At 41.6% G+C, this 20,312-nt stretch overlaps 1 protein-coding gene across 1 annotated transcript in view; it reads right to left on the reverse strand.

Moving 5' to 3' along the window:
• CTXND2 (cortexin domain containing 2) overlaps positions 1–16,400 on the reverse strand; it is a 28,469-nt gene extending 12,069 nt beyond the window's left edge. The window contains exon 1 of the mRNA XM_037997994.1: positions 16,272–16,400. The gene's annotated coding sequence lies outside the window, so the exon portion shown is untranslated. The remainder of the gene's footprint in view (positions 1–16,271) is intronic.
• Between the last annotated feature and the right edge of the window lie 3,912 nt (positions 16,401–20,312).

The following is a 20,312-nucleotide window of genomic DNA, read 5'->3' on the forward strand; positions in this document are numbered from 1 at the left end:
AGGAAGCATGGCTGGGAGGCCTTAGGAAACTTACAATCACAGTGGAAAGTGAAGGGGAAGCAAGCACGTCTGACCATGGTGGAGCAGGACAGACAGTGTGAAGGGTGAGGTGCTACACACTTTTAACTGAATCTCATGAGAATTATCATGAGACTAGGAGGATGGTGCTAAACCATTAGACACCGCCCCCATGATCCAGTCATCTCCAACACTTGAGATCACAGTTCAACATGAGATTTCCGTGGGAGACAGAGCCAAACCATATCAACATATATATATATATATATATATATATATATAGAGAGAGAGAGAGAGAGAGAGAGAGAGAGAGAGAGAGAGAGAGAGAGTGTGAGAGTGTGGGGCCGGGCGCGGTGGCTCAAGCCTGTAATCCCAGCACTTTGGGAGGCCGAGACGGGCGGATCACGAGGTCAGGAGATCGAGACCATCCTGGTTCACACGGTGAAACCCCGTCTCTACTAAAAAATACAAAAAACTAGCCGGGCGAGGTGGCGGGCGCCTGTAGTCCCAGCTACTTGGGAGGCTGAGGCAGGAGAATGGCGTGAACCCGGGAGGCGGAGCTTGCAGTGAGCTGAGATCTGGCCACTGCACTCCAGCCTGGGCGACAGAGCTACACTCCGCCTCAAAAAAAAAAAAAAAAAAAAAAAAAAAAGAGAGTGAGAGTGTGACTGGCTTCTTTCACTTAGGATATTTTTACGGTTTATTGTGTTGTAAAATGTATCAGTACTTGTTTTCTTTTTATAGCTCTGTAACATTCCATCCTATGTATATATCACAATTTGTTTATTGACTCATCAGTTTATGTACATTTGGGTTGTTTCCACTTTTTGGTTATTACGAGTAATACTGCTATGAACACGAAGTTTTTGTGTGGATATATGTTTTAATTCATCTTGGGTAATACACCTAAGAGTGAAATTACTAGGTTACACAGTAACTCTGTGTTTAACCATTTAAAGAACTACAAAACGTTGCTTCACACCTACTATGCTTCACATCTACTACATCGCTTCACACCTATCAGATAAATGTTGATGAGGATGTAGAGAAATCAGAATCCTCATCCACTGCTGGTGGAAACGTAAAATGGTGCAGCCACTTTGGAAAATGGTTTTGTAGTCTCTCAAACGATTACATATAGAGTAACCATTTACATCTCTCTTTTTTTTTTTTTTTTTTTTTTTTTTGAGACAGAGTCTTGCTCTGTCGCCAGGGCTGGAGTGCAGTGGCCAGGTCTCAGCTCACTGCAAGCTCCGCCTCCCAGGTTTACGCCATTCTCCTGCCTCAGCCTCCCCTGTAGCTGGGACTACAGGCGCCCACCACCTCGCCCAGCTAGTTTTTTGTATTTTTTAGTAGAGACGGGGTTTCACCGTGTTAGCCAGGATGGTCTCGATCTCCTGACCTCGTGATCCACCCGCCTCGGCCTCCCAAAGTGCTGGGATTACAGGCGTGAACCACCGCACTTGGCCTCTAGCATTATTTATTGAAAAGACTATTATTTCCCCATTTAATTTTTTATTTTTATTTTTATTTTAGATGGAGTTTCATTCTGTCGCCCAGGCTGGACTGCAGTGACTCAATCTTGGCTCACTGAAAGCTCCACCTCCCAGGTTCACACCATTTTCCTGCCTCAGCCTCCTAAGTAGCTGGGACTACAGGTGCCCTCCATCATGCCCAGCTAAGTGTTTTTGTATTTTAAGTAGAGACACGGTTTCACCGTATTAGCCAGCATGGTCTTGATCTCCTGACCTCATGATCTGCCCGCCTTGGCCTCCCAAAGTGCTGGGATTACAGGCGTGAGCCACTGCGCCCAGCCCCACTGAATATTCTTGACACCCTGGTTGAAAGTCACTTGGTCATAGATACATTTCTAAACTCTCAATTCTAATCTGTTTATCTGTATATCTATCCTTACGCCAACATCACGCTGTCTTGGTTACTGTAGCTTTGTAGTAAGTTTTGAAATCAGGACATGTGAGCACCCCACCTTTCTTCATTTTCAAGAGTGGTTTTTCAAGGTCCCCGAGTTTCCGTATGAATTTCAGAATTGGCTTGTCAGTTTTTATAAACAAATCAGATAGGATTCTGATACAGATTGTGTCGAATCTGTAGAGCAATTTGGAGAGTATTAACATCTTAACAATATTAAGTCTTCTGATCCGTGAGCATGGGATCTTTCCATTTGCTTAGGTCTTTTCAATTTTTTTCAACAGTGTTTCGTAACTTTCAGAGAATACATTTTGCATTGCTTTTGTTAAATGTATTCATATTTTATTCTTTTGTTATCTTAAATGGGATTGTTTTCATTGTGTGTTTTTCTGAGACAGGGCCTCACTCTGTCACCCAGGCTGGAGTGCAGCGGCATGATCATGGCTCACTGCAGCCTCAACCTCCTGGGCTTGAGGGATCCTCCTCCCTCAGCCTCCCAAGGAGCTGAGACTACAGGTGCATGCCACCATGCCCAGCTAATTTGTTTTTATGTAGAGACAAGAGCTCACCATTTTGCCCAGGCTGGTCTCTAACTCCTGGACTTAAGTGATCCTCCCACCTTGGATTACAGGCGTGAGCCACCATGCCCCACCTGGAATTGTTTTCTTAACAGTTATATATTTTATGTAAATTGTTCATGTATTTTGTCTCTTTTTCTATTGAATTTTTGGTCTGCTCCTCCCCTCAATTTTTAAATACTGTTTACATACTAGGGATATTACTCCTTCATATATAATGCAAATATTTTCTCACAATTCGTCAGGGTTTTTTTTTTTTGAGAAAGTCTTGCTGTTGCCCAGGCTGGAATGCAGTGGAGCAATCTCAGCTCACTGTAACTTCCACCTCTCGGGTTCAAGTGATTCTCCAGCCACAGTGTCCCAAGTAGCTGGGATTACAGGTGTCTACCATTGTGTCCAGAATTGGTTCCTTCTGGTGTGTTCTTGGTCTTGCTGACTTCAAGACTGAAGCCACAGACCCTCACGGTGAGTGTTACAGTTCTCAAAGATGGTGTGTCTGGAGTTCGTTCCTTCCAATGTTCAGATGAGTCCAGAGTTTCTTCCTTCCAGTGGGCTGGTAGTCTCACTTGACTTCAGGAGTGAAGCCACAGACCTTCACAGTGAGTGTTACATCTCTTAAACAGGGCGTGTCCGGAGTTGGTTGTTCCTCCCGGTGGGTTCATGGTCTCACTGACTTCAGGATGGAAGCCACAGACCTTTGTGGTGAGCGTTACAGCTGATAAAGGTAGTGCAGACCCTAAGAGTGAGCAGCAGCAAAACTTAGGGTAAAGAGCAAAAGAAGAATGCTTCCACAGCATGGAAAGGAACCCGAGTGGATTGCTGCTGCTGGCTCAGGTGGCCAGCTTTTATTGCCTTATTTGTCCTGCCGATTGGTCCATTTTACAGAGTGCTGATTGGTGTGTTTTTAAACCTTTAACTAGACACAGAGTGCTGATTGGTCCGTTTTTACAGAGTGCTGATTGGTGCATTTACAAACCTTTAGCTAGACACAGAGCACTGATTGGTGCATTTACAATCCTTTAGCTAGACAGAAAAGTTCTCCAAGTCTCCACTCCACCCAGGAAGTACAGCTGGCTTCACCTCTCACCATCACGCCTGGCTAGTGTTTTGTATTTTTAGTAGAGACAGGTTTCACCATGTTGGTCAGGCTGGTCTCAAACTCCTGACCTCAAGTAATCTGCCCACCCTGGCCTCCCAAAGTGTTGGGATTACATGTGTGAGCCACTGCGCGAGGCCGTGTTTTCTTTTTGTTTGTGGTGCATATTTTTGCCATGCAAAAAATTTTTATTTAACATAATGAAATTTATTTTTTTCTTTTATTACCTCTGAATTTTGAGTCGTTATTAGAAAAATTTTCTCCATATTCAGTCTATAGAATGCACCCTATGTTCTCTTTTTATTATTTGTATGGTTTCATTATTTTCCATTTAGATCCCTGACCTATTTGGAATTTTTTAATTAAAAAAATTTTTTTAATAGAGATAGAGTCTCACTGTGTTACCCAGGCTGGAGTGTAGTAATGCTATTATGCCTCACTGCAGCCTTGAACTCCTGGGCGCAAGTGATCCTCTTGCTTCGGCTTCCCAAGTAGCTAGGACTACAGTCACATGCCAATATGCCTGGCTAAAATTTTTTAAAAAATCTGTAGAGATGGGGGTCTTGCTATGTTACCCAGACTGAAGCTCTGGCCTCAAGTGAGCCTCTCACCCAGCCCTCCCAAAGCACTGGGATTTCAGGCATGAGTCACCATGCTTAGACTTTTTGGAGTTTATTATTATTTATTTATTTATTATTTTTTTTGAGATGGAGTCTTGCTCTGTCGCCCAGGCTGGAGTGCAGTGGCGTGATCTTGGCTCACTGCAAGTTCCACCTCCCGGATTCATGCCATTCTGCCTCAGTCTCCCAAGTAGCTGGGACTACAGGCGTCTGCCGCCACACCCGGCTAATTTTTTGTAGTTTTAGTAGAGACAGGGTTTTACTGTGTTAGCCCGGATGGTCTCGATCTCCTGACTTTGTGATCCGCCCACCTCAGCCTCCCAAAGTGCTGGAATTACAGGTGTGAGCCACCACGCCCGACTTCCCCCTCCTCTTTTTATTTTTTGAGACAGAGTCTTGCTCTGTGGCCAGGCTGAAGTGCAGTGGCACGATCTCGGCTCCCTACAACCTTTGCCTCCTGGGTTCAAGCAATTCTTCTGCCTCAGTCTCCTGAGTAGCTGGGACTACAGGTAGGCACCACCACACCTAGCTAATTTTTGTATTTTTAGTAGATATGGGATTTTGTCATGTTGGCTAGGATGGTCTCGATCTCTTGACCTTGTGATCTGCCTGCCTTGACCTCCCAAAGTGCTGGGATTACAAGTGTGAGCCACCATGCCCGGTCAACAAGGGGGATTTTTTATATCTTGAGGGCCAGATATGGACTCCACAGATAGGGTCCAGACTGGGGTCATATAAAAAAAGATTCCACCCAAGAGGGCTTCCTGCTAGGATGAAGTTACTTTAACAGAATGTGGCTAGAGGTAAATATATTAGACTCAGCATTGTAAAGACCAATCAGAAGAAGGACATTGACTCTGAGTTATCTGCAGAGAGATAACCTTAATGGGGGAATTTCTGAGAAACCTATGAAAAGCATATCATGAGAGAAAGTGCCCTGAACATCATCCTAGAAAGAGAGAGAGAAAAAAAAAAAAACCCACATCTACAGTGCCAGCTACTTGGGAGGATTGCTTGAGCCCAGGAGTTTGAGGCTAGCCTGGGCAATAAAGCAAGACCCCATCTCGTAAATAGAAAAAAGCTAATAGATTTGTTTTGAAAAGTGGTTTAATGGCTGTTTTGGTTACACACAAGCAAAGCTAAAATCTTGTTTGGTAAAAAGTTAATTGGGATGATGCAGAGCTAAACTGCTCTGTGAAACAATATCACGAGTTGTGGTTATTATGGTACGGAGTTGTACCTTGCCAAAGAATTGCAAGGAAGTGGTCCTAAGACCTAGGATGAGAGAAAAGTGGTCCAGAGTTCCTCCCAATGGCTAAAAAGTATGGAAATATTGGTAAATATTTGTACCACCCTTTGGGTATATGTATATTATTTATAGATATATCACATTGTTTATGTATCTTGTCCTTTCTACAGTGCTCTTTCAGAACAAGGTCATATGCATTTTTGCATTCAAAATTGCAGCAATTTCTCACTCCCTGTATCTATTAATATCCTTTTGGAGGCTGGCCTGTGATGGCTCGTGCCTGTAATCCCAGCACTTGGGAGGCCAAGGCAGGTGGATCGCTTGAGCTTAGGAGTTCAAGACCAGCTTAGGCAACATGGAGAAAGCCCATTTCTACAAAACATACAAAAGTTAGCTGGTGTGGTGGCTCATGCCTAAAGACGCAGCTACTTGGGAGACTGAGGCTGGAGAATCACTTGAGCCTGAGAAGCAGAGGTTGCAGTGAGCCAATATTGTGCCACTGCACTCCAGCCTGGGCGACAGTGAGACCCTGTCTCAAAAAAAAAAAAAAAAAAAAAAAAAAAAATTCTTTTGGGCTTATTTCCAAAATATATCTCACGTAAATTTTCTTCTCTGTTTCTTTCCAGCCACCTCTGTACTCCAGGCCATCAAATGCCAGACTCCTGTAAATACACTCTGATTTCCTGAAAACACTCTTATTCCCCTCCAAACCACAAAGTGATCTTTAATAACTGCAAATTAATCAGTGATCTGATCAAAATCCTTTTTTAGCTTCCCACTGTCTTAATGGGGGCTCTTGACAATTTATTCTAATCTTATTTCTTACCTCTCTATCCCTTGTACTTTCTGACTTGGCAATGGTGGGCTTCTCATAGTTCCATGAATTTTGCATGCTCCTCCCTTCCCCTTTGCCTTCAAGCCTTTTCCCTTAACATTCTCTTTGTGTTATTCTCTTCCCTCTATATTCAACTTCTAGGCTTTGCTTAAATATTAATTTTCTAGGGAGATCTTTCAGTAATAATCACTATAATTTATTATATTACTTTAGTCTGTACTGGCTGATAAAATTGTAATCCTTTATGAGGGTAGGGATCATATAGAATTTGTTTATCCTAAAAGTCTGGGATATATTAGATGTTCAATAAATATTTGTTCAATGAATGAATGTAGCACTATATGTTTCTAAAGTGGGTATGTAAAACTGTTCGTTGAATGAATGAATGACTTTGAGATATGGTGTTGGCATTGAATTAAGACAGAAGACTACTGGTGATCTAAAAGGAAATAGTGTCAGCAGAGTAGTGAAAAACGAATCCAGATTTTAGTGGATAAAGCAGCAAAGGACAGCGAGGAAATGAAGACACGAAGATTTTAAATCATTTATGAGAAGTTCAACTAGGAAAGAAAGAAGATAAGTAGAATAGCAGCTGAAACCTATTGCAGAATTAAGTGAGGGATTCCTTTTCACAGGCAGAACAGAAAGGTATCAGGTAGGATACTTTTGGTTGCAAGTGACAGAAAAGCCCACTCACATGAGATTTAAAAATAAAATAGAATTTATTGACTCATATGACCAAAAAGTCTAGAGTGAGGCTACCTTCAGCTATGACTGAATCCAGAGATTCAAAGTATCAGGGTTCTGCCTTTATGTGTCTAGGGCTTTTCTTAACCCTGCCTTTCTTCTATGTTGATTTAATCCCCAGTTTGGCTTCCTTTACGGTATCAAGAATGGCTTCAGCAAATTCAAACCTCACATATTCCCCCTACCTATCATCTCTCCTACACCTTTCCGGAGGAAAAAAGAACACTTTTATATCAGTTGAGGATTCTTGTTTGCAAGCAACAGGAATGGATTCTCCCTTAAATAGAAAATATATTTATTGTAAAGAGGTCAGATAGCTCTCAGAAAGAGAACTAGTCTTATAAACAGGCAGAAATCAAGAGAAGCCAGCCATCAGGAACCATAGCCAGGGAGAGCACAGGAAAAGTCTGATTAGGGCAACGCTGGCCTTAGATATTGCCACCACCGGACACTGCTGTTGCCGAGCACTGCTGCTACTGTCATTGGAAACTGCTGCCTCTGGCATGGCTGAATTATAAATTGTGTCATCTTTGTGTCATTCAATATTCCAATCTCTGGCTAGAGCATCTGACTGGTCAAGGCTGAGTCATGCACTAACACCTTGGCTGCCAGAGGGTGGAAGAGGGAATATTTGATTTCTCTAGGCCTCTGCAGCAGGAATTGTTTCTCACAGATTCATATAAAGAAAGATTTCTTCATGGCTGGGTGCAGTGGTTCATGCCTGTAATCCCAACACTTTGGGAGGTCGAGTCAGGTGGATCACTTGAGGTCAGGAGTTCAAGACCAGCCTAGTTAACATAGCGAAAGCCCACGTCTACAAAAAATACAAAAAATTAGCTGGGCGTAGTGGTGCGCACCTGTAATCCCAGATACTTGGGATGTTGAGGTGGGACGATCACTTGAACCTGAGAGGTGGAAGTTGCAGTGAGCTGAGATCACGTCTCTGCACTCCAGTCTAGACAACAGAGAGACTTCATCACACAAAAGAAAAAAAAGGAAAAAGAAAAAAAAAAGAAAAAAAAATTTCTCCAAACAGGAAGGGTAGTTGAATGTTGGGCAGACAAAAAATGACAAACCTCCATTCTTTGGTCTTGGCCCCAATCTAGCTATAGGCTATTTTTTAAAAATTCACCTAAAATTTAAAGACATGGAAAGGTTGAGAATAAAAGGGATAGAAAAAGTCATATTTGGTAAAGACTAGCCAAAATAAAATTGAGGAGCTATATTAATATCAGACAAAATAGAACTAAATACAAAAAGCATTGTATATATATGTCTTTTTTGTCGGGGGACGGAGTCTCACTCTGTTTCCCAGGCTGGGGTGCAGTGGCGTGATCTCGGCTCACTACAACCTCCTCCTCCTGGGTTCAAGCAATCCTCCTGCCTCAGCCTCCTGAGTAGCTGGGACTACAGGCGTGCGCCACCACACCCACTAATTTTTTATTTTTAGTAGAGACAGGATTTCACCATGTTGGCCAGGCTGGTCTCAAACTCCTGATCTCAGGTGATCCACCTGCCTTGGCCTCCCAAAGTGCTGGGATTACAAGCATGAACCACTGTGCCCGGCCACAAAAAGCATTATTAAGGATAGAGAGGATTAGTAAGTAATGATCAAGGGTTCAATTCACTAGGAAGATATAACAGTTCTAAATTATATGTACCTTCTTGGGTACAATGAAAGTCCAGACTTTACCACATTGATATATGCATGTGAGAAATCTGTACTTGTATCCACTAAATAAAATAAATAAATAAATAATATGCATCTAATAAAACAGTCTCAAGATAAATAAGAAAGCAATAGAACTCTAGAGAGAAATAGATGTAAACCACCATTATGGTAGACAGAACACATACTCTTCTCAAGTATTAATAGGTTGACTAGGCAAAAATCAGTGAAGATATAGAATATTTGAATAATACAATTAACAAGCTTGATTTATTGAACATCTATAGAACCTTGTGCCCTATAGTTAGCAAATTCGTATTTTTCCATTGTAGTCTTTAATCCCATTTGAGTTGGGCTTTTTGGTCATGTGTAACTAAGAATCCTACTTCTGTTTTAAATAACTAGAAAGTTTCTACTCCCTGCAAATAAATCCTGATTGACACAAATACCAAGCTGAGTTTTTTCCAGAAATGCAAGGGTAGTTTACATGTGAAAACCTGTAAGCGACATTTAGTATATAGATTAAATGAAAAAATTACCTCAATGATTACAGAAAAAGCATTTGATAAAACTTAATACTAGCCGGCTGGGTGTGGTGGCTCACACCTGTAATCCCAGCACTTTGGGAGGCCGAGGTGGGCAGATCACGAGGTCAGGAGATCGAGACCATCCTGGCTAACACGGTGAGCCGAGATTGCCCCACTGCACTCCAGCCTGGGCGACAGAGTGAGACTCTATCTCAAAAAAAAAAAAAAAAAAAAAAAAAAAAAAAATGCTAGCCAAGGCAGGAGGATTGCCTGAGTCCAGGAGTTTGAGACCAGCCTGAGCAACATAGTGAGACCCCATCTGTATTTAAAAAAAAAAAGAAAAAAAAAGATACTAATATAAAACACCTATGTTAATATTCTTAGCAAAATAGGGATAGAAAGGAGCTCCTTTAACCCATTTATGCCTGAGGGTGCAATTTTTTGAATTTTTGCAATCAGACTTTGGTGATAACCTTGAGCAGTAGGACATAAACAACTCCCACATGCTTAGGGTTCCAATAATGGAACACTAGGCATAAGTGGGGTTATCCATAAAAAAATGTGTAGACTGGGTATGGTGGCTCATACCTGTAATCCCAGCATTTTGGGAGGCTGAGGCAGCAGGATTGCTTGAGGCTAGGAGTTTGAGACCAGCTGGGGCAACATAATGAGACCCCTCTCTCTAAAAAAATTTAAAAATTAGCCAGGCAAGATGGTGCATGTCTGTACTTCCAGTTTCTCAGGAGGCTGAAGTGGGATGATCACTTGAATCCCAGAGGTCAAGGCTATAGTAAACCATGATAGCATCACTGTCTTCCAACCTGGGTGACAGAGTGACACCCGGTCCAAACAACAAAAAAAAGTATAGCAAACCTACTACTTAATGGTCAACAGTTGAAAGATTTTCCTTTTAAAATCAGGAACCAGACAAAAATGTTCACTATATTAACTTTTATGTAACATAATTCTGGAAGTCCCAGCCAATGCAGTAAGATAAGATGAAAAAAAAGAAGAAAACAAAAGTTTGCTATTCACAGACGTCATTGCCCGCAGATGAGTCTAAAGAAAAATATGAGACAATTAGAGCTTAGCAAGGTGGCTGGATAAGATACATAAGTCAATTATATTTCTAAATACCAGCAACACACAAGAAAATGTAATTTTTTAAAAAGCATCATTTACAATGGTATTAAAAATACGTAAGATATTTACAAATAAGTCTAACAAAAGTTGAATAGGACCAGTTTGGAAATAATTACCAAACTTTACTGACAGTCATTAAAGAACGCTTAAGTAAATGAACGGATATAACATGTTTGTGGATTCAGCATAGTAGTTAGTTCTCCCCAGATTGGTCTAAGGATACAATTCAACTCCACCAAAATCCCATCAGGATTTTTTGAGAAAACTGACAAATCAATTTTCTTAAACATATGTAGGAACTCAAAGGCTCAAGAATAGAGAAGATAGAAGCCGGGCATGGTGGCTCACGCCTGTAGTCCTAGCACTTTGGGAGGTTGAGGCTGGCAGATCTCCTGAGGTCAGGAGTTCAAGACCATCCTAAGCAACATGTTAAAACCCCATCTGTACAAAAAATACAAAATTTAGCTGGGCCTGGTGGTGGGTACCTGTAGTCCCAGCTACTTGGGAGGCTGAGGTGGGAGGATCTCTTAAGCCAGGGAGGTTGAGGCTGCAGTGAGCCGAGTTCATTTCATACCACTGCAATCCAGGCTGGATGATAAAGTGAGACCCTGTCTCAATAAAAAAAAAAAAAAAAAAGACATTCTGAGGAAAAAGAACAGGGTAGAGAGATTTTCCTTATCAGCTATCAAGGTTTATTATAAAGCTATAGGGTTTATGACAACGGGGTAGGCATGTAGGCATAGATACCCCTAGAGAGCCCAGAGACAAATCACACATTTACAGAAACTTGAATTATAACACAGTGGGTATTGTTGGTCACAGGAAAAGCATGAACTATTCAATAAGTGATACTGGAAAATAGGATATTTATTTTAAAAATTGCATTTAGTTATATGTAAAAGGCAAACTTAAAAACCTTTGGAAGAAAATATGGCATATCTTTATAACTTCAGGCACATATTTTCTCATTATTCATCATTACATTCTTCCAAAAAAGACATCTTATTTTACCCTGGCACTTGCAGATCTCACTAGACCTCTTCAGCCTGAATATTTTATTTATTTTCCACCTTTTCTCAATTAGTGCATTTCAAGAGACATCCATCTTTCTTTGATTTCCTTTCATTTATTCTCCTTATCACAAATTTCTAGTGTAATTTTATACTAAGTAAACTGTCTGAATCTTATAAAGTTAAAGAGAAAAGTAAAAAAATATGTCCTTCCTGAAAGCAAATAATTCCAAAGCAATTTGCTGGGTAAAGTGGGAAAGGAGCCCAAACGGAAGAATCAAGGGAGGCTTTATTGAAGAGGCCAACACATGAATTGAATTGAGGGCTAAGAATGAGTTTACCTGGCAGCTAAAAGCGGGAAAGGGAAGAAGGAAAGAAGATATTCCAAGTAAAGACACGAAGGTTTAAGGGAGGACAATATAGTATGTTTGAGAAACAGCGATTGTTCAGTAAGCCTTTGAGATATATTTTACTGAATAGACAGGATTGGTAGCCAAGGCAGCTCACAAGGGACCTTGTGTTGCATATTAAACACTCAGGACTCAACTTTGTAATCAGTGGGGAGCCATTGGAAAGCTTGTAAACATGAAAATTACATCATTAGATATTTGTGTTAGAAATATCAGATAGGGCCGGGTGCAGTGGCTCACGCCTGTAATCCCAGCACTTTGGGAGTCTGAGTCGGGCAGATGACGAGGTCAGGAGATCAAGACCATCCTGGCTAACATGGTGAAACCCCATCTCTACTAAAAATATAAAAAATTAGCCAGGCGTGGTGGCGGGCGCCTGTAATCCCAGCTACTTGGGAGGCTGAGGCAGGAGAATGGCATGAACCTGAGAGGCAGAGGTTGCAGTGAGCTGAGATTGTGCCACTGCACTCCCGCCTGGGCAACAGAGTGAGACTCTGTCTCAAAAAAAAAAAAAAAAAAGAAAGAAAGAAAGAAAGAAAAGAAATATCAGATAGGCAGGAATATGTAAGGTACGTGAGGCAACAATTAACCTAATATTCTTCTATCAGTATGAGTTTCTACAGGGCGAACATTCATTTCCCGTACGAAATGTTTATCAGTGTGGAAACTCAATGTCAGAAGGAACATGCTGCTTCTCTTGGGTGTAGGGTATGAACAGTACGACCTTCATCGATTAATAAACTCAGTTGGGAGTGGTATTAGTTACAGAAGTCTTTGTAGAGGTGATGGCTGAGCTCTACTTGAAACAAGAAAAGAGCACTCCAAATAAAGGAATAATGATGGAGACAGGAAGCATTGAAGCTTTTTGGAAAATGATGCTTAATTTAACATAGCAGAACTCACAATGCATGAAAGTGAAGGGTATAAAATTTCACAATGGGCTGGGTGTGGTGGCTCACGCCTGTAATCCCAGCACTTGGTGTGCCAAGGTGGGTGGATCAAGACCCAACTGGGGTCTTGGGACTTCAAGACCAGCCTAACCAACATGGAGAAACCCCATCTCTACTAAAAATACAAAATTAGCCAGGCGTGGTGACACACGCCTATAATGTCAGCCACTTGGGAGGCTGAGGCAGGATAATTGCTTGAACCCGGGAGGTGGAGGTTGTAGTGAGCCAAGAACGTGCCACTGCACTCCAACCTGTGCAACAAGAGCGAAATTCCCTCTCAACAAATAGATATATAAATACATAAATAAAATCTCACATTGGAAGGAAACTTTAAAGGTCATCTTTTACCACCTTCTAATCATTCCTGTAAAGCCCCTGCTTGAGTTCCTTGTGTGACAGGGGCTGGGCACTGACTATCTCCTGGCAGTCTTTCTATTTCAGAAGGTTCTGGAAGGCAGTAATTTTTTACCTTGAGCCAAATCTGTCTTCTTAGTACAGCTTCACTTTTAACTTAGGACTGTATAAGGCAACACATATCTTTTCCATACACAAGAGTTTCAGTAACTTAAAAATAGCTATTAAGTACGTTTGATTGGTTTCTCAGAGGATGTGGTCTACCACTCTACCCTTTTTCTACTGAAGATTTTCTAGTGTGTCTATATTCCTTTTAAAATGTGGTGCCTGATATAGAATACAAGATGCATGCAAACTCAAGATTATTCATCTAGGTACTATACTTCTGTTGCTTAAGGCAGGACCATACTGAACCTTGAAAGTCAGGGCAAGGACTTTGAATTTTGTTCTTTCAGGTATTGGGAAGCAATGGAAGGTTTTGAGCAGGTAAACATTTTGGGAGCGGGGGCCATATCTTACGATGTATATCCCATTGATTCTAACTGGAATGTAAGCTCTAGGTATCTGTCCCATTCATAGCATGGCTTCAGTACCTGGGGAGGGCTGGCATGTTTTATGTATTTAATACACCTACATGAATGACTTAATACAAATCTCTATCAGTGTCTGGCACATAGTGTGTACAACAATTCATACTTGTTTAACTCAGGCAGGTAAATGATCAAAGCCATACTTCGGGAGGATAACTGGCAAGAGTGCGTAAAAAGTATTGGAGATAACACACACTATAGGGTGAAAACAACAAGAGAAGTTTTAGCAGTCTCAACAAGGGGAAACAAGGGTTAGGATAACATAGTGAGTAACAGAAAAGAAAGAATGGATGTAAGATTGTGAAAGAGAATTTGTGACGACCTAGAAATTAAATGGACATGTAGAAGGAGGAAGTGATAAAGAAAACTCTTGGGCTTGAATTTGGAAAGCTGAAAGAAAAATGTTGCCATTCATAGAAGTTATTTTAGGAGTTGCAGAGTTATTATTTTTTTTTATTATTATTATTTTTGAGACAGAGTCTTGCTCTGTCGCCCAGGCTGAAGTGCAGTGGTGCGATCTCAGATCACTGTAAGCACTGTCTCCCAGGTTCACGCCATTCTCCTGCCTCGGCCTTCTGAGTAGCTGGGACTACAGGCACCTGCTGCCATGCCTGGCTAAGTTTTTGTATTTTTTAGTGGAGATGGGGTTTCACTGTGTTAGCCAGGATGGTCTCGATCTCCTGACCTGGGATTACAGGCGTGAACCACTGTGCCCGGGGGAGTGGCAGATATTTTATGGTACTAGGATGAAATCAGTCTGGGGTAGGCTGAATTTAAACGCACTGACACAATATGCTCAGGAGGCTAAAATGTGGGACTGGAATTCAGAAGTAGAGTGATATCGGCTAGGCACCATGACTCATTCCTATAATCCCAGCACTTTGAGAGGCCGAGGCGGGTGCTTGAGCCCAGGAATTCGAGACCAGTCTGGGCATCATAGCAAGACCCCATCTCTACAAAAAAACAAAAACAAAAACAAATTAGCCTGCTGTGGTGGCACGCACCTGTAGTCCCTCCCAGCTACTCAGGAGGTTGATGTGGGAGGATCAGTTGAGCCCAGGAGATCAAGGCTGCAGTGAGCCATGATCGCACCACTGCATTCCAGCCTGGGTGACAAAGCAAACCCCTATCTCAATAAATAAATAAATAAAATAAAATAAAATAAAAATACATTCTTATTAGAAAGAAAAATGTTGATGTTTTGTTTCTAAGTATGCCATGTATATTTTTTACTCATTTTCATATGCAGTGATCCAGATTTTGCATGGTCTAAAGTTTATACAACATGGGAGTCTTTCTTTAAGGAAAGAATAAAACATTTAAAATACAAAATTAGGGCCAGGTGCAGTGGCTCACCCCTGTAATCCCAGTACTTTGGGAGGCTGAGGTGGGGGGATCACCTTCGGTCAGGAGTTTGAGACCAGCCTGGCCAATATGGTGAAACCCTGTCTCTACTAAAAAGCACAAAAAATTAGCCAGGTGTGGTGGTGCATGCCTGTAGTCCCTGCTACTCGGGAGGCTGAAGCAGGAGAATTGCTTGAACCTGGGAGGCAGAGGTTGCAGTGAGCCAAGATTGTGCCACTGCACTCCAGCCTAGGTGACAGAGACTCTGTCTCAAAAAATAAAATAAAATAAAATAAATTAGGTAAAATGTTTTCAAAATGGGGGGAAAAGTCACAACAAATTTACTTCTTAGGCAAAATAGCTTTTCTTGAGAAATACACTTTCAAAAATTGTAGAGCTAAAATCTGTTTTTCCAAAGAGAATATCTGTCCTATAATTTTTTTTTAAGTGGCTTTTAAGGTTCTTGTTTTGTTTGAGTTGAGAAGCTGCACTTCTCAGGATTAGAGTAGGAGAAAGGAGGTGTGTTGTGAAGCTATTGGTTTATGTTAAATTTGGACCTACTACAGTAAGAATCAGAATAATGGCATTTACAAATCCTTGGCAACATCAATTCCACTTTCAGTTCCAGAAAGATCCATCACCTTTTCCTTTCTCTGTGTTCCTTTTCCAGATCACTTCATTCTTCCCACCTGCAATGCCCTGCCATTCTTGAAGAAGACCAAAATACTAAAAAGACTCAGTTTTTCTCTCTTGGCCATAAGTTTAGTGCAAAGAGAGAGATGATGGTGAAGAAACATAATAATGCAGCTTTTTTACTATAATCCTTAAAAATCAAAGACACTCTCTGGCTAATAAGACTAATCAGAGGTCCCCCCAACTTTCCTCAAAAACAGACTATGCCCAAGACATCCCTTCTCGGATAAAAGTTTAACTTTTCCTAAAAGGCTCTAACGGAAAAGGTCTCAGGCTGAGACAGAAGGGTTGCTTGAGCCCAGGAGTTTGAGTTCAGTCTGGCCATCATAGCAAGATCCTCCTGCCTCTAAAAAAAAATAATAATAATAATAATAAAACTCTTTACTTCCTTCAGTCATTTCCCCCATGATTTCCCAAGTTCATAGCAAGGTGTTATTAAACTCAGAAGAATTGCTGGAATTTATCCCAGTGAAAACTCCACCAGGAAGGCCATGTGGGTAGTTACTTACCTTCTGAGAGCGGATATCCAAGGCTAGATTCACCTGTTGCCAGAGCAGTCTCCTCCTACTCAAGTACATCTCTTGTCAGTCTCTGTTTTTGTCAACCTCTTCTCACAAAAGGAGAGTGGTTGGTAGCTCTCTCTCTTCCCCACTCCCAAGCTGAACTCAGAAGCTTCATGAATAGTTCAACTGAAACAGGATCAAGTTTCAGACACTCCCACACTGAGAAAATGATCCCACTAGATTAAATTGGAGCCTAGATCAGTGGAGGACTATTTCCACAACTCTGCCAGGGCTGGGACAGCCATCATTAAAAGCTCAGGTAAAAATTTCTTCCTTTCTTTTTTTTTTTCTTTTTTTTTTTTTTTGAGACAGCATCCCGCTCTGTTGCCCAGGCTGGAGTGCAGTGGTGCGATCTTGGCTCACTGCAACCTCTACCTCCCGGGTTCAAGTGATCTTCTGCCTCAGCCTCCCAAGCAGCTGGGACTACAAGTGCATGCCACCATGCCCAGCTAATGTTTGTATTTTTCGTATAGACGAGGTTTCACCATATTGACCAGGCTGGTCTCAAACTGCTGACCTTGTGTTCCGCCCTTCTTGGCCTCCCAAAGTGCTGGGATTACAGGTATGAGCCACCATGCCCGGCCTCAGGTAAAAACTTCTAAGTAGGATCATATGAGTGGTAGAGGATGGATTGGTAGCCAGCTTTTTGGTCTATGCAATGGGTCTCTGAATTAGCAGTATCTCCCAGGGACTTGTTAGAAATGCAAATCCTTGGACCCTTATCCTGGTCCTAATGAATAAGAAACATTGGGGGTGTTGGCCTGTGTGTGTGTGTGTGTGTGTGTGTGTGTATTTAAGAGATGGCATCTCACTATGTTGCCCAGGCTGGAGTACAGTGGCTATTCATAGGTGAATCACAGTGCACTACAGCCTCAAACTCCTGGGCTCAAGTGATCCTCCTGCCTCAGCCTCCCTAGTAGCTGGGACTATTGGCATGTACCACCACTTCCTGCGGCATTTGTGTTTTAACCAGCTTCTCTAGGTGATTGTGATGTATGCTTAAGTTTGAGAACTACTTGTCAATAGGATTAGTGATGCTTTAAAATGTTTTCCCTCTTTCCTCAGAAGAATTTACTTGACACATTTGATTTAAAAAGTCAAAACTGGCCCAGTCATGGTGGCTCATGCCAGTAACCCCAGTACTTTCGGAAGCTGAGGTAGGTGGATCATTTGAGGTCGGGAGTTAGAGACCAGCCTGGCCATCATGGCAAAACCCTGTCTCTACTAAAAATACAAAAATTGGCTGGGTCTGGTGGTGTGCACTTGTGGTCCCAGCTACTCAGGAGGCAGAGGTTGCAGTGAGCCGAGATCGTGCCACTGGACTCCAGCCTGGGCGACAGAGCCAGTCTCCATCTCAAAAAAAAAAAAAATCTGCTTTATTCTTTTTAATGGCTGCTGAGTACTCAAGTACTCCATTTTCTCTATTGGTAGGCTTTTGTATTGTTTCAAATATCTTATTATAGCAACATTGCAATAAATATCCGTGTGTGTGTGTGTGTGTGTGTGTGTATATATATATATATATATATATTTTGAGATAGAGTCTCACTCTGTCTACTCAGGCTGGAGTGACAGCCTTGTATATATATTTCTCTGTGCACTTGTGGAAATGTTTTTGTGGAATAAGTTCCTCCAAATATTAAAAATGTAAATGATAGGTTGCAGGATATGCACATTTGGAATTTTAATAGATATTACCAAATTACACACTAAAAAGGTTATAGTAATTTACACTCCCATCAAATAGGCATGAAAGTGCCTTTTCTTTTTTTTCACAGCTTCACCAGTATAAGTTACGCAGAGTCTCTGAAATATTTGTTGAGCTAATTGGCTAAAAACAATATCTTAGTTTTTAGGCCAGGGATGGTGGCTCACGCCTGTCATCCCAGCACTTGGGGAGGCTGAGGCAGGTGGATTGCCTGAGGTTAGGAGTTCGAGATCAACCTGACCAACATGGTGAAACCCTGTCTCTACTAAAAATACAAAAAATTAGCGGGACATGGTGGCTTGCGCCTGTAATCCCAGCTACATGGGTGGCTGAAGCAGGAGAATCACTTGAACCCGGGAGGGTGAGGTTGCGGTGAGCTGAGATCGCGCCACTGCACTCTAGCCTGGGTAACAGAATGAGAAATCAAGACTGTGTCTCAAGAAAAAACAAAACAAAACAAAAAAAACAAAAAAAAAACCCACAATATATTCTTGTTTTGTTTCGTTTTTGTTTGTTTTTGTTTTTGTTTTTTTGAGATGGAGTCTTGCTCTGTCGCCCAGGCTGGAGTGCAGTGGTGCGATCTCGGCTCACTGCAAACTCCGCCTCCGGGGTTCAAGTGATTCTCCTACCTCAGCCTCCTGAGTAGCTGGGATTACAGGCACACACCACCACGCCTGGCTAATTTTTGTATTTTTAGTAGAGATGGGGTTTCACCATGTTGGTCAGGCTGGTCTTGAACTCCTGACCTCAGGTGATCCACCTGCCTCGGCCTCCCAAAGTGCTGGGATTATAGGTATGAGCCACCGCGCCTGGCCCAGTATCTCAGTTTTTAAAAAATTGCATTTCTTTAATTACTATAGTATTTGAATCTCTATTGAGTTACATATTTTATAGATACATACAAACCTATCTTCACCTTACCTATCATTTTCCCTTTTGACTGAGCTATTAATCTTTCACTTACTGATTTGAAGATGTATATCTATCTACAAACATAAGTACACAGTTACATTTTTACACATTTTTTACATATTAATAACTTTTTGTGATATATGTGGTTCCCAGTGCCTATCCTCTGCAACTCCAACGCTCTCATTTTTCAATTTGCTATCAACATCAGTTTCCAGAATTAAACCTCTCTTCTCAGTCCAATAACTTCTGACTTCATTTGTTTCCCAGATCAGTCTTATCCCCTTTCAGAGATGTTTAAACTAGGCTCTTCTGTAATTCTAGAATCTTCCATCTTCAAGATACTGATCAGTCCATCATCTCTCCAATTGTGGGCAAACTGTTCACTTTCCTCAGGTTTCTGAGTATTGACAGAAATTACAATGCTCCATAGTTTCATGAAAATTTATGCATTCTAACTTTGTTTAGTTCCCCAGAGCAATTGGTGATCATTTTTGTTTCCTTTTTCTACTCCTGTGGCAGATTATTCACAGTCATTTTGTTCATACCTAGTTGACTTCCCAACCAATTGTTTACAGTTGTGCAGCTACACCCAACCCCATTTCTACCTCTTATTCCCAGCAGAAGTTTTACCTGCTACTTTTCTTTGAGAATCAAAGTCATCACACATGAGTTCCCTTTCCTCCACTTCAAAATGTCTACACATTTTTAGAAAAAGGGTATCTTGGTTTTCTAAGAACACTTTCACATGCTGCCCCAACCCTGTCTCCTTCTCTCCCCTAGTACCAGTCTTGTTTTCTCAGGCATATGTATTTCTTGCATTTATTTATTTTTTATTTTTTGAGACAAAGTCTTGCTTTGTCACTCAGGCTGGAGTGCAGTGGCGCAATCTGGGGTCACTGCAACTTCCAGTTCCCGGGCTCAAGTGATTCTCGTGCCTCAGCCTCCCGAGTAGGCAGGATTACAGGCGTGTAACACCACGCCTAGCTAGTTTTTATATTTTTAGTAGAGACGAGGTTTTGCCCTGTTGGCCAGGCTGGTCTCGAACTCCTGATCTCAGGTGATTCACCCACCTTGGCCTCCCAAAGTGCTGGGATTATAGGTGTGAGCCATCACGCCTGGATGTTTCTTGCATTTTTAGTTTGCTCCTTTCCACAAGCTCAGTCTATAGACTTATTTTATTATTTCCACCCCTAGCCTAACCCCTATCACAGCCTACCATTTGATTATTTTTCTCTTCATTGTCATGTTTCTTGAAAAAGTAATCTGTGCTAACTAGCTGTGTCTACTTAGTTTCTACTCACTTCTCACCCACTTGCAATCTCGTTTCCATTCCTTAGATGTGCTCATAGGCTGGGCGTGGTGGCTCA

Source organism: Chlorocebus sabaeus, chromosome 20 (genome assembly GCF_047675955.1).
Source record: "Chlorocebus sabaeus isolate Y175 chromosome 20, mChlSab1.0.hap1, whole genome shotgun sequence".
Lineage (NCBI taxonomy): Eukaryota > Metazoa > Chordata > Mammalia > Primates > Cercopithecidae > Chlorocebus > Chlorocebus sabaeus.